This window comes from Hypanus sabinus, chromosome 12 (genome assembly GCF_030144855.1).
Source record: "Hypanus sabinus isolate sHypSab1 chromosome 12, sHypSab1.hap1, whole genome shotgun sequence".
Taxonomy (NCBI): domain Eukaryota; kingdom Metazoa; phylum Chordata; class Chondrichthyes; order Myliobatiformes; family Dasyatidae; genus Hypanus; species Hypanus sabinus.
The window spans coordinates 24,621,286-24,636,719 of record NC_082717.1 but is presented as its reverse complement, the minus strand read 5'-3'; the positions used below and the strand labels follow the sequence as shown (position 1 = coordinate 24,636,719).

The 15,434-nt window shown below is 39.8% G+C and overlaps 1 protein-coding gene across 2 annotated transcripts in view; it reads right to left on the bottom strand.

Annotated features, from left to right (window-relative positions):
- The window catches only part of LOC132402460 (muscarinic acetylcholine receptor M3-like), a 327,626-nt gene that overhangs the window by 176,431 nt on the left and 135,761 nt on the right, over positions 1–15,434 (bottom strand). The window contains exon 2 of one of the 2 annotated variants that reach the window (XR_009514907.1): positions 612–751. The exons of the other annotated variant lie outside the window; for it this stretch is intronic. The gene's annotated coding sequence lies outside the window, so the exon portion shown is untranslated. The remainder of the gene's footprint in view (positions 1–611; positions 752–15,434) is intronic. 2 annotated transcript variants of the gene reach the window in all.

The following is a 15,434-nucleotide window of genomic DNA, read 5'->3' as shown; positions in this document are numbered from 1 at the left end:
ATAGTTAAATTCACATAAAAAACCTTGGGCAAAATTAATTCAAAGGAAGTATTTGAAATAGTGTGACATTCCTGGTTACTTGAGTTTGAGCAAATACACTCAACATTTTATAAACAGCTTCTTCCCTTCCATCATCTGATTTTTGAATGGACAATGGACTAACTCACTAACACAACCTCACAAGTTTAGCTCTCTTTTTGTACTACTTACTTAATTTAATTAAAATATTCTTCTTTAAAAAAGGATACATTTTTATTGTAATTTATAGTACTTTCATGTGGTGCACTGAACTGCTGCTGCAAAACATCAAATTTCACAACATTTGCCAGTGATAGTAAGCCTGATTCAGCAAAATAAATTATTAAACATTCATTATTTTCAAAGCTTCCCTACACTATAACAGCGACCGCTTTTCAAAAGCGCTGTAGTCAAAAACAGGGTGAGATTTCGTGAGGCAGAACTAAATATTACATATTTGCAAATCCTCAGCTTCAAACTGGTCACCTGTCAATTCCCTTACAATGAAATGTTACATCTGTACCCTTTTCAAATGAGAATCGTAATAAAAAAGCTTTGACAAACACTGAATTAATGAGATGAAGATTACTTACGCGTGCCCTGAATTGACTTTGCAAGTAACCATTGCCTGTGAGTAACACTCTCATGGATCTGGAGTCAAGCCAAATTATAAGCAGAACAAGATTGAAAGTGCATCACCACGCTCCCTAACTCTTTCAATATCTCTGTTTACCTGAAGATGAGAATGATAAAAATCATTATTCTTATGAACATAAACTACGAACCACAAACAGCAATATCAAATCAATAGACTAACCTGAAAGTACTTCATTTGATTTTCAAAAAACACTGCGAATCACTTTAAATTAATTGGAAATAATATACTATGTCAAAATATTCAATTAGATTTTGGGATTTACATGAACCCTAGAAGACAGAGGGTTGTGCTGGAAGGGGAGTTATTCTGACAAGGTATGTGGCCGGTGGTGTTATGCCGTGATTAGTGCTGGGACAATGTTATCCGTGACAGACATATAAATGTTTTGATGAATCTGTAGGTGGGCTGATTGGTAATTTTGCAGATGACACAAAAGTAGGTGGAGTTGTGAATAGTGCGGAGGTTTGTCAAAGGAAACAGCAGGCTATATGTAGATCAGTTGGAAACATGGACAGAGCAAGAGCAGATGGAGTTTAATCTGGGAAAGTGTGAAGTATTGCATTTTGGGAGGTCAAATATAAGAGAAAAGAGTACACGGCTAGGACACTCAAGAATACTGAAATACAGAAGGGTCTTGGGATGCAAGTCCATAGCCCTCTGAAAACGGCAGGACAAGAATGCAGGATGCTAAAGTTCGTGTACAGCAATCTTGCTTTTATTGGGTGGGCCATTGAGTATAAAAGCCAAGAGGTCATGTACAGCTATAAAAATTAATTTCAACTACATTAATGGAATTGTGTACAGCTCTGGTTGCTGCATTACAGGAAAAATGTGGGAGTTTTGTGGTTCAAAAATGTGGTTCAAAAGAGGTTTATCAAGATGGGATGTGAAAGTATTAGATACAAGAGAGCTGGAATAAATTTGATTTGTTTTCTCTGAAGCATAGAAAACTGAAGAGTGACCTGATAGATGTATATAAAATTATGGGGGGCACAGTTAGTCTGAGTCCTTGACTGGGATAGAAATAGGAGAAGCTAAGGTCAGATGTATCAGTATTACAGTGGAGTAAAGGGAATTATAGGCGCAAGAGAGTGGAGTTGGCCAGAATTGATTGGAAAAGAACACTGGCAGGGATGATGGCAGAGCAGCAATGGCTGGAATTTCTGGAAGCAATTTAGAAGGCACAGGATATATACATACTAAAGAAGAAAAAGTAGTCTAAAGGCAAGATGGCACAACCATGGGTAACAAGAGAAGTCAAAGCCAAACTAACAGCCAAAGAGAGGGCATATAATAGAGCAAAAATTAGTGGGAAGTTAGAGGATTGGGAAGCTTTCAAATCCCAATAGAAGGCAACTAAAAAAACTAATTACGAAGGTAAAGATGGCATACAAATATAGGCTAGCCAATACTATTAAAGAGGATACCAAAAGTTTCTTCAGATACATGAAGTGTAAAAATAGAGGTGAAAGTGGAAAGTGAAAGTGCTGGAAAACATTGTAATGTAGTAATGGAGACAAGGAAATGGCAGATGCACTGAATAAGTTCTTGGCATTAGCCTTCACTGAGGAAACCACTAGCAGTATGGTGGAAGTTTCAGATGTCAGGGATCATGAAGTCTGTGAAGTTACTATAACTAGGGAGAGGTTCAAGGGAAACTGAAAGGTCTGAAGGTACATCAGTCACCTGGATCAGAAGGTGTATATGCCAGGGTTCTGAAAGAGGTGGCAGATGAGACAGTGGAGGCATTAGTAATGATCTTTCAAGAATCATTAGATTCTGGAATGATTCCGGATGACTGGAACATTGCAAATGTCACTCCACCCTTCAAGAAGAAAGCGAGGCAGAAGAAAGGAAGTTATAGGCCAGTTATTCTGACCTCAGTGTTTGGGAACATGTAGGAGTTGATTGTTAAGGATATGGTTGTGGGGTACTTGGAAGCAAATGATAAAATGGGCTATAGTCAGCATGCTTTCCTCAAGGGAAAATCCTGCCTGACAAATCTGTTGGAATTCTTTGAAGAAATAACAAGCAGGATAGACAAAAGAGAATCAGTTGATGTTGTGTATTTGGATTTTCATAAGGCCTTCAATAAGTTCCCACATGAGGCTGATTAACAAGCCGATGGTATTACAGGGAAGATACTAACATAGATAAAGCAGGAGGCAAAGAGTGGGAATAAAGGTTGGCTGCCAGTGACTAGTGGTGTTCCACAGGGATTTATATTGAGATTGATTCTTCTTATGTTATATGTCAATGATTTGGATGATGGGATTCAATCACAAACAAGAGCAAAAAATCTGCAGAAGATGGAAATCCAAGCAACACACACAAAATGCTGAAGCAACTCAGCAGATCAGGCAGCATATATGGAAAAGAGCACAGGTCATCAACTGTACTTTTTTCCATAGATATTGCCTGGATGATGGAATTGATGGCCTTGTTGCAAAGTTTGCAGATGATACAGAGACAGGTTGAGGGGCAGGTAGTTTTGCAAAAGTAGAGAGGATACAGAAGGACTTAGACAGATTAGGAGAATGGACAAAGGACTGGCAGATGTAATACAGTACTGGGAAATGTATGGTCATGCACGTTGGTAGAAGAAAGAAAATGTTGACTATTTTCTAGATGGAGAGAAAATACAAAAATCTGAAGTGCAAAGGGGCTTCAGAGTCCTTGTGATACCATTCTTTCGGTCTTCTAGGAGCCACTTTGCTTAGCCTTTTTCTAATTGTGTCCATTTTTTCTATTAACTGCACACCATATTTTTGGCAAATTCATCTTAGCTTTTCAGTTAAGTGCCACTGTATGGCACAATGATCATTCTGTCTGGAGGTCACCTTTGTTGTGGTGTTGTGTTCCACTCCACTCCTTTCTCAATTAAGTCATAGGGTAGACATTTTTCTTGAATGCTTTGCCAAAAATGTGGTGCCCAGTTAATAGCAAAAAGTGACAACACAATTAGGTGGCTCCGAGAAGACCTAAAGAACTGTGTCAGGGGGTTGTGTACTCCATACCTCTATCATGAAAAGTACATATTGATCTGACAAGAAGGCCACCAAAGACCGAGATAGCAGAATGTAAGAGTGCCCTAAAAAACCTGGGAGCAGAATGAAGTGGGATCGCTGAGCACTGCCTATCAAGCTCATGTAGACCAAAGTTTGGTGAGGCCAACACCCTTTGGCCAGAAAGAGAATACCTACAAGAGAAAGATTAGGGAATCACCAGAAATGGGACATATGGGAGATGTAAATGTAGGTTCTGAGAGTGTAGAGATAGTTTCAGTCCGGGACCACACATTCCTAAAGAGAATTTGGCCAAAAAAGCATCAACTTATCAGAAAAATGGCTAATTCCGACCAACAATATGGATCAGCCAAACAGGGTTGAGAGTTAAGCAATACCATCCTGCTCACTTGAGATGGCATCTAATGAGATGTCTCTAGGTGACTTGTCATTTGTCTAACTTATGCCTGAGGAAGATAGTTGGGTGTACTGTTGAAATGTTGTAATTGTTATCTGTAAGTATATGACTGTTAAGGCCAAAGGATCATATGGTTAGATTTGATAACCTGTCACAAAGTTTCCATAGTCAAGAATTTCTTTCACTATAGAGTGGTATATCTGTTGAATTTGTTTCTACAGACAGCTGGATGTATATTTAAGGCAGAGGTTCATTGATTTTTGATTGGTCAGGGTGTAAAGGGATATGACAGACAGACAGACAGTCAGACATACTTTATTGATCCCAAGGGAAATTGGGTTTCAGTATAGCCATACCAAGAATAGTGAAGAAATATAGCAATATAAAACCATAAATAATTAAATAATAATGTTAATCATGCCAAGGGCAAATAAGACCAGAAGGCAAATGACTGGGTCTGAGAGGAAAATTGAATCAGCCATGATGAAATGGTGGAGCAGACTTGATGGATTAAATGGCATAATTCTGCTCCTATATCTCATGGTTTTATCTTATAAAAAGGGTAAAGTTTGAAGGAGATTTGTGAGGCAATAGTTTTTTAAAGCACAGATTCCTAGAAAGTGCTGCCAATGTTTGTGGTCAGGTCAGCATTAAAGAATGAACAAGCACGGCACCTAGAAAAAATATTCACCCCCTTTGGATATTTCCATGTTTTATTGTTTTACTACATTGAATCACAGTGGATTCAATTTGTATTTTTTGACACTGATCAACAGAAAAGTCTTTTGTGTTGAAGTGAAAATATTGGTCTAAATTTATTACAGTATTAACACAATGGATTGCATAATTACCCCCTTCAAGTCAAGTTTTGTAGTAGATGTACCTTTGGTAGCAATCACAGCCTTGAGTGTGTGTGGACAGGTCTCTATCTGCATTGCACACTAGATTCTGTAAATATTCCCCCATTAAAAAACTGCTCAAGCTCTGTGAGATTTCATGGAGATCATGAGTGAACAGCCATTTTCAAATCCAGCCACAAACTCTCAATTGGATTGTGGTCTGGACTCTGACTTGGCCACTCCAGGATATTAATTTTGTTGTTTTTTAAGCCATTCCTGTGGAGCTTTGGCTTTATGTTTGGGGTCATTGTCTTGCTGGAAAACACATCTTCTCCTACAGGCTGCATCAGGTTTTCTTCCAGGATATCCCTGTATTTTGCTGCATTCATATTACCCTCTAACTACAAGCCTTCCAATGCTGCAATGAAGCATCCCTACAGCATATGATGCAGCCACCACCATGCTTCATGGTAGGGACAGTATGTTTTTGATGATGTGCTTACTCCAAACATAGTATTTAGTCTGATGGCCAAAAAGCTCAGTATCGGTTTCATCAGACCACAGAAACACCTTACAACTGACTTGAGAGTCTCCCACCTGCCTTCTGGCAAACTCCAGCTGAGATTTCATTTGAGTATTTTTCAACAGTCTCTTCCTCTTATCCACTCTCCAATAAAGCTGCAACTGGTGAAGCACCCGGGCAACAGTTGTTGTATGCACAGTCTTTCCCACGTCAGCCACTGAAGCTTGTAACTCCTCCAAAGCTGTCATAGGTCTCTTAATGGCCTCCCTCACTAGATGCCTTCTTGCACAGTCACTCAGTTTTTGAGGATGGCCAGCTCTAGGCAGATTTACAGCTGTGCCATACTCCTTCAATTTCTTGATGTTGACTTAACTGTACTCCGAGGGATATTCGGTGACTTGGATATTTTCTTGTATCCATCTCCTGACTCGTGCTTTTCAATAACCTTTTTGCCGATTTGCTTGGAGCATTTTTTTGTCTTCAAGGTATAGTTTTTGCCAGGATACTGATTCGCCAGCAGTTGGACCTTCCAGGTACAGGTGCATTTTCACTATAATCCACTGAAACACCTCGACTGCACACAGTAATCTCCATTGAACTAATTACGTGACATCAAAAACCAATTGGCAGTACTCGTGATGCTTTTGGTGTGTCATATTAAAGAGGGTGAATATTTATGCAATCGATAATTTTGTGTTGTATATTTGTAATTAATTTAGATCACTTTAAAGATGCAACACACACACAAAATGCTGGTGGAACTCAGCAGGCCAGGCAGCATCTATAGGAAGAAGTACAGTTGATATTTTGGGCTGAGATGTTGACTGTACTTCTTCCTATAGATGCTGCCTGGCCTGCTGCATTCCATGAGTTTTTTGTGTGGATTTCTTGAATTTCCAGCATCTGCAGATTTCCTCATGTTTGTGTTGTCACTTTGTAGATATCTGTTTTCACCTTGACATGACAGAGTGTTGATCAGTGTCAAAAAAAGCCAAATGAGATCCACTGTCATTTGATTTTGTAAATCAATAAAACATGAAAACTTCTGGAGGGGATAAATACTCTTTATAGGCACTGTAACATTTATGAAGTATTAGAGAGGCTCAAGAACCAAAAAGGAATAGAGGTATACAGACAATGTACTGACACAAGAGTTAATTTAAACAGGCATCATAGTCAACACCTTTCATGGGCTGAAGGGCCTATTCCTGTGCTGTATTCTTCTGTTTCATAAAGGCAGAAATTAAACCTTGGTCATTGGCATTTAACACAGATATGTGGAATTTTTGTTCCAATTTACAATTCCATGGAATTGAGTCAGATTTTGGAATTGGAAGGCAATAGGCATCCATTATTGTACATTTTGTATTGATGACTAAAAATACATTTATCACTTCAGGTTCATAACAAGCAGTGGCAATATTGAACAAATCATACTTTGTTTGAACTAGGAGTATATTATAACCATTAAAAAGCAATCAATGGCAATAAAAAGATGAATGTTAATGGACAGATTATCAAGGAGGCAATAACCTGGCAGTCTGGTTCCCTATCTATAGAGGGGTGGAGTCGGCTTCAGCAATCATTAACAGAGCTCACGTCATTGTATAGACACATAGTAGAAACTGCAACTTTATCACTCCCCAAGTTCATAGCCTTGAAAAACAGGGGTTGTTCTTTAGAGCCCCAGAACAGAATTTCAGTATTGCCCCACAATTAAACACAGGGACATAGTTTGAACTGTCCACTTGCAAATGTCGGCTACTATGTACGTTTCGTGTGAAACTCACATCACAATTCAAATAGTGCTTTTGCAAACTGAGTTTACTTTTTTGTAAATTAAATTCCTGCAACATGAACAAGACACCTACAGGCGACTGAATGCTCAATGTTTTAAAGCTCCTGTCTTTCAGTAAAGGATGGAGCTTTGCCTTTTGGCTCTTTGTTTACTAGCGATCAAACTGTGTGAATTTCTAATGGTATTCACAACAGCCCGTGAGAGATGAATCAATCTCTGGTGCCTGGTGCATCTGCTTTGGCTCTAGTGTAATTTGGTTGGGTGTGAAATTTCATGATGCAATGCAGAGGTAAAACGAGTGCAGTACTTAGAAATACTGGTGGAAGACTGCAGACTCTCATTCTATCCCACAGGTTGTCTAATGAAGAGTGCAGAAACAAGAAGCTGAAGCACAGTAAAGATATCTTGTGTTTCACTCAGTTACTACAGTCACTGAATCTCACTCTTTGGTTTTGTGTCGTTGATAAGGTTGCCATGTTTCAGTCAGATAAAGTCACAAATGAAGTTAAAAAAAACCCTGATTGCTAGTCTCCGATTTGATTCCATTGTACTTCAGCTCGATTGTTTAATGTTATTTCCAGTATACAAGTGTAAAGGAGAACAGAATAATTGTTACTCCAGATCCAATGTGGCACAAAAAAAGCAAGATAAAGAACACAATAATATAAATACACAAGATAGCTTGTCTGCATGATTATTTGTCCATAAAGTGATGATAAGTATCTGTGGCTTTGACAGGAAAGCAGTAGTAGTGGGTTGTGGAGGGGTGGAGGTGTTGATCAGTCTTACTGCTCGGGAAAGTGACTTGTTTTTCAGTCTGGTCGTCCTGGTGTGGAAATGACATAACCTCCTCCCTGATGGGAGTGGGCCACAGACCGTGAACAGAGTGAGTGGGATACTTCATGATTTTACTGGCCCTTTTCAGGCACAACAGTGGCTATATTTCAATAGGAGTTTGAGGAGATTTGGCATGTTACCAAATACACTGTCAAATTTCTGCAGATGTACTGGGGAGAGCATTCTAACTGGCTACATCACCGTCTGGCATAGGGCGGGCGGTGTGGCTACTGCTTTGGATCAAAATAGACTGCAGAGAGTTGTAAACTTAGTCAGCTCCATCATGGGCACTAGCATCCGCAGTATCCAGAACATCTCCAAGGACTGTTGCCTCAGAAAGGCGGTGTCCATCATTAAGGACCCCCACCACTGAGGTCGTGCCTTGTTCTCATTGCTACTATCAGGGAGGAGGTACAGGAGCCTGAAGGCACATCCTCAGCAATTTAAGAACAGCTTCTTCCCCTCTGCTGTCTGATTTGTAAATAGACGTAGTATTGTTGGACTAATGCTCAGATTCAAGCAGGCATGGTTAAGAAAAAAACTAGAAACTGAGGTTGCAACTTTGGGAAACAGAAGAACAGGTTTTGACATTTCTAAGATATTAACAAAGTGTGATGTAACTATTTCTACTATTTGGTGAATCTAGCATAAGGGAGTCCTATTTATCAGCACCAAGCCCCTTCATGTGTGAATTCTGCAAATATCTCTACATGTGAAAGGAGAGAAGCCGAGACTAGCTTCTGCAAGCTGTAATTAATCTCTAGTGAAGAAAAGACATTGCCAGGTGAACAGCTGATTTTCATAATATGTATTTTTCATAGTCCTGGTGGCCAGTCAGCCTGTTCAGACTATGCTAATTCAAAATACATTTATTGATATAGTATGTATACATTTTACAGCCTTGAGATTCATCTCTGTACAGTAGCAGCAAAACAAATCCCAAAATAACTCATTTAAAAAAAAGACTGTCAAATACCCAATGTACAGAGAGGAAAAAAACACAAATTGTGCAAACAATAGAAGTAAAGCAACAGCATTCAGAACTGAAGTTTTTAAGAGACACAAAGTCCGGCATCTCTGCAGCCAGAGCAGACCTCAGCCTCAGTTCAGCATAGAGCTGAATAAATGTTGTGGTGTAGTGAGCAGAATTAGCCTGTCCCTTCCCCTCCTGTCCTGACACCCTGACCTTTTCAATCTGGCCCGGTGCTTAAATCATCCAAACATCGGAAATCATCAAATAATGGGTCGTTCCTTGCTCTCTGACCGCTGTGGGGCCTGGACCCTGCTGTCACAACTCGGCCGATACACAACCTTTCCAATTCAGCCCAGTTTTTAAATCAATGAGAGATTGGAACTTCCCTCACGCCCACTTCCGCTTGCCTTGACCATGCCTTGCCTTCACCACCATCTCCGTCTCATCTTGCTTTGCATCTGCTCATGCCCCCCTCCATCATTATCAGTGATCAGAGTTAATGTGTTATTAATAAAGTGTTTAACAGTTTTCCTTGTCTTGTATTTTACTGCTGATAAGTAATCACTAGGCATCACCATCTCCATCTTAAACACACAGAACCAGCTAATTTAAAATTCGGTTAAGAGATAATTTTGATAACTAAAGTTACAAGGCAAAGTTATATGTATTTAGACAGTGACAACACTGAGTTGTATAATAGGTTCAAGGTTCTAAATACCATGCCCTATCTCTTACTCCACATGCAACTCATCCAAGTCAGATGGAAAGTTGTTGTGTTACTATTGAAGTAGTAAACCATGTTTGTTTTTATTCCACTACAAGGTGAATCTGATTTCCTTTCAGGCCACAAACAGTCCACATTACGGATCAGAATTTGTAATGCTTGAATCCATCAATTAGATGAAGAATAGCTGGTAGCATTATGCTTTTTTCTTTAAATTTGAAGTTGGATAATGTTGCAACTGCTTGTTTTTCGAGGCTGCAGGTCAGAAGTCGAGATATACACTCAGATTCTATTTTATTCCAGACACCTGTACATCTGCTCGTTAATGCAAATATCTAATCAGCCAATCATGTGGCAGCAACTCAATACATAAAAGCATGCAGACATTGTCAAGAGGTTCAGTTGTTATTCAGACCAAATACAAGAATGGAGGGAAAATGTGATCAAAGTGACCTCGACAGTGAAATGATTACGCGTGCCAGATGGGATGGATTGAGTATATCAGAATCTGATCTCCTGGGATTTTCACGCACAACTCTCTTAAGAATGGTGCATGAAACAAAAAGATATCCAGTGAGAGGTAGTTCTATGGGTGAAAACACCTTCTTAACGAGAGAGATCAGAGGACATTGGGCAAACTGGTTCAAGATAACAGAAAGGCAATGGTAACTCAAATAAACCATATGTTACAACAGTGGTGTGCTGAAAAGCATCTCTGAATGCACAACATGTCAAACCTTGAAGTGGATGGACCACGAACATAAACACTATGGTCACTTTATTAGGTACAGGAGGTATTTACTTTAATGAAAAAAGTTATAATTATTTTTGCACCTCAAGGCATGGGCATTGTGGCTCCTGCACTACTAAGGCAAAACGCACATTCCTTTCTTTCAGCATGTATCTGAGGATCCAGGTATTAGAGATCTCTCATCGATTACACAAAACTATCTGCAGGTAGAAGGAGAGTTTGGGCAGGTGGGGCTCGTTAGCTTTGGAAGGCAGCCTGCCTAGGAGAAGGAAAACTTTGAGTTTAAACCTTTGCTGCATGGTGGCCATACCTGCCCATGGGAAAGACTTCAGGAGTAAACCCCGAGGAAGAAATCCAGAGCCGGGGCCCCTTGATGTTGTTTACAACTCAACTCTGGCAACCTGTGCATTGGCACTGGTGCCAAGCTGTACGGGCATTGCCCTTTCCTTGGTCCACATTAGTGATGTGGAGGGAGGAACCCGCTGCATGGGCAACAGCCAGTTCTTCAAATATTCCTGCCCAGGCTTGCACCCCGGAGAGGACGCAGTCCCCCAGAGGTGCAAACTCATGATCCCCTGGGATCAATGGCTGCTGACCAGAAGGAGGTAGCTCAATTTGTGTAACAATGGTGGGAGATCCTCGGAGCATTGTGATGCACCCTGGCTGCTTAAGCACAAAAAGAACCATTCATTTCACTCTCATGAAAAGGAAATTCTTACTTGTGCCACTACTATAAATATCACACGGCTTCTTCTAATTTGTGGTCCACCCACACGAAACCACATTTGTAAGCTCATATATATGAATACCATATATATTAGCAATAACATCATATTGTCAAAAATATCACTGCTACCTAAATGTCACCCTGACAATGTGTTTTGCATCGATCATCTGCACCACACCCTCCATTAAACAGCAAGCCAACAATTGTTGTGTGGCCCAACCCATCATGGTTAAAGTCCTCTCCACCATTGAGTATGTCTACATGAATCATCGTCGCAAGAAAGCGGCATCCATTATTAGAGGTACCCTGGTTATACGCTCTTAAGGAAGAGGTACAGAAGCCTCAGGATTCACACCGCCATATTCAAGAACCGCTATTACCCTTCAGCCATCAGGCTCTTGAACCAAAGAGGACAACCACTCAAAATCACACAACTTGTGTACTCACTTTCAAGTACAGTATGTCTCATCTCATGTTCTCAATATTTATTGTTTATTTATTTATTTATTATAATTTTCCTTTTGTATCACTCTGGTGCCTTTTGCCCACTGGCTGAACACTCAAATTGCCGCAGTCCTTCACTGATTCTATTGTGCTTATTATTCTATTATGAACTTATTGAGTATGCCCAGAAGAAAATAAATCTTAAGAGTTGTATATGGTGACAAATATGTACTTGGATAATAAATTTACTTTAAACTGTCAGAACATTAGTTAGGAAGGTTCAATCTTTAGGTATTAATATTGAAGTAGTAAAATGGATTCAACAGTGGCTGGATGAGAGATGCCAGAGAGTAGTGATAACCATTTGTCAGGTTGGAGGTCGGTGACTAGTGGTGTGCCTCAGGGATCTGTAATGGGTCCAGTTTTGTTTGTCATATACATTAATGATCTGGATGATGGGTTTGTAGATTGGATTAGTAAGTATGTAGATGATACTAAGGTAGGTGGCGTTGTGGATAATGAAGTAGGTTTTCAAAGCTTGCAGAGAGATTTAGGCTAGTTAGAAGAGTGGGCTGAAAGATGGCAGATGGAGTTTAATGCTGATAAATGTGACGTACTACATTTTCGTAGGAATAATCCAAATAGGGCATTCATGGTAAATGGTAGGGCATTGAAGAATGCAGTAGAACAGAGTGATCTAGGAATAATGGTGCATAGTTCCCTGAAGGTGGAATCTCATGTGGATAGGGTGGTGAAGAAAGCTTTTGGTATGCTGGCCTTTATAAATCAGAGCATTGAGTATAGGAATTGGGATGTAATGTTAAAATTGTACAAGGCATTGGTAAGGCCGAATTTGGAGTATTGTGTACAGTTCTGGTCACTGAATTATAGGAAAGATGTCAACAAAATAGAGAGAGTACAGAGAAGATTTACTAGAACCTTAACTGGGTTTTAGCACCTAAGTTACAGAGAAAGGTTGAACAAGTTAGGTCTTTATTCTTTGGAGAGTAGAAGGTTGAGGGGGGACTTGATAGAGGTATTTAAAATAATGAGGGGGATAGATAGAGTTGACGTGGATAGGCTTTTTCCATTGAGAGTAGAGAAGATTCAAACAAGAGGACATGATTTGAGAGTTAGGGGGCAAAAGTTTAAGGGTAACACAAGCAGAAATTTCTTTACTCAGAGAGTGGTAGCTGTATGGAATGAGCTTCCAGTAGAAGTAGTAGAGGCAGGTTTGGTATTGTCATTTAAAGTAAAATTGGATAGGTATATGGACAGGAAAGGAATGGAGGGTTATGGGCTGAGTGTGGGCCAATGGGACTAGGTAAGTATAAGCATTGGCACGGACTAGAAGGGCTGTAATTGTTATATGGTTATATGTCTAAATTCCAGGTAAAGTGCAGCTCCATGGGTGAAGAGAAGGAAGATTGGTGCTGCAGTTGGAATTGTAATTTGGATCCCTTGAGGCAAAATAGGTGGAAAAAGGGTGTGGATATCAACTAAGATTAAACAGATTACCCAGTCACAATTGGACCTGTAGCAATATGTTAAACGCACTAATTAGTTGAAGATACAGAAATAAAATGCATCAGGACATGTAGTTGATATGCAGCTGTTTTTGTGATTTCTGGATCATCATTTTCCTATATACTTACATACAATGAATGTCCAATCTCACAGCAGACTTTGCAAAAATTGCCCTGACTCCTGCTGCCTGTTAATCACCACCAGCAGGTTTAATTAATCCAAAGAAACCATTCCAAGAATGAAATACAGGTTCAATACTTCTAATTTCACATCATTATTTTATTAAGGCAATTACATAAAGGACCTGTAACAAATTAATTGGATAAAACAACCACAAAAGGCAAAGACAGTTTATTTGCTAATTTAGATAACAATCAAATCGAAAAGCACAAGTGTACTATTAAATAATTAAGGGAGGAAATTTGCTCAACCAGTGACACAACCAATTTGGTTAAATGCTCATTTAAATTATCCCAAGGAGTCCAAGAACTAAGCTGGAAAGTTGAGCTTGGGAGAAGGAAAGTACTCTTCCCATAAGAAAAGGACAGTTCAGATTATTCCAGACTCATCTAGCGTTATTCCTCCACACACACACTCACCTCCCTGGACCCATTTTGTCTGATTTTTGACTTTCTTTTGCCCTGAGCAGTAATTGAGTTTATTTTGACTCTGCAGATTGCAGGCCGATTTTAAAGGAGATACGAGAATGACTCCAGCGTAATGTTCTGAGGATGTTGGTAGGAAGAAATGAAGAAGGCAAGGAATCAAGGTGGATTTTCTGCCAACATTCACATCCAGAATCAGAATTAATATCACTGGCATTGTCATGAAATTTGTTGTCATGCTGTAGTAGTGCATGCAATACATAATTTAAAAAGCTATATAGTAAGAAATACCTGTTGGTCCAGGTCAACCATAGATATTGCATCCTAGCTGTCTACGTGATATGCAACCAGTAATATATGAAATGGAGAGCAAGCTGTTGCCCACACAGCAGGCTTTCCATCTCCATGCAAAGGAATGGCATAGACTGATACAATTTGGCACCAGTGGCATCGTAGAAGTTGCCAGTCAGCATTCAACTTGAAGAATTGCCACCAGCTCTGGACTTTTCCTCAGGAGGTATTTCCTAAAGCCTTCCTCATGAGTGGATATAGCAACAAGGCAGCAAAGGTTTGAGATCAGAGTTTTCCTTCTCCTAGATGAGCTACCACCCATGGTTGACGAGCCCCATCTGCCCAAAGTGACTGGTTTTAAGGCACTAGTAACCTACCTTTGCCCCTTCTTCTGTCATATCAAATACAAATATAGTTCCACCGGGCTTAGGAACTAAGCCATGTGTGAAAGCCAGGTGCTGGTCTTGGTTGTTAGAGGCTATTGGAGGCACATGCCATTGGGAGCATTTACTAGGTAGTGGGAACTTATCCCCATTACCACTGCTGGCTATGAAACCCCCTTAAGGTGTGTGTGTGTGTGTGTGTGTGTATATATATATATATATATATATATATATATATATATATATATATATACACACAGCCTTAAAAATATATATATTCTATATAACAAAATAAATAAATAACACAAAAAGAGAGGGACAAATAGTGAAGTTCATTGTCAATTCAGAAATCTGATGGCAGAGGGGAAGAATCTGTGGCTAAGGTGTTGTGTTTTCAGGCTCCTGTATCTCCTCCTTGATGGTAGCAATGGGAAGAGGGCATGTCCTTGGTGACGGGAGTCCTTAGTGATGGATGTAGCCTTTTGGAGGCATCAATTTTTAAAGAAGTCCTCGATGCTGGGGAGGCTAGTGCCTATGATGGATCTTGCTAATTTCCTGCAGCTTTTTCAATCCTTGCAGTGGCCCATCCATACAAAACAGTGATGCAACCAGTTAGAATGCTCTCAACGGTACATCTGTAAAAATTTGCTCGAGTCCTTGGTGACATACCAAGCCTCCTTAAACTTCTAATGAAATATAGCCGCCATCATGCATATTTGTAATTGCATCAATATGTTGGGTCCAGTTTAAACCTTCAGAGATGTTGACAGCAAAGAACTTGAAACCGCTCACTGCTGATCCCTCGATGAGGATTGGTGTTTGTTCCTTTGACTTCCCATTCCTGAAGTCCGCAGCCAGTTCCTTGCTCTTACTGATATTCAGTTCACTCAACCAACAGATCTATCTTGCTTCT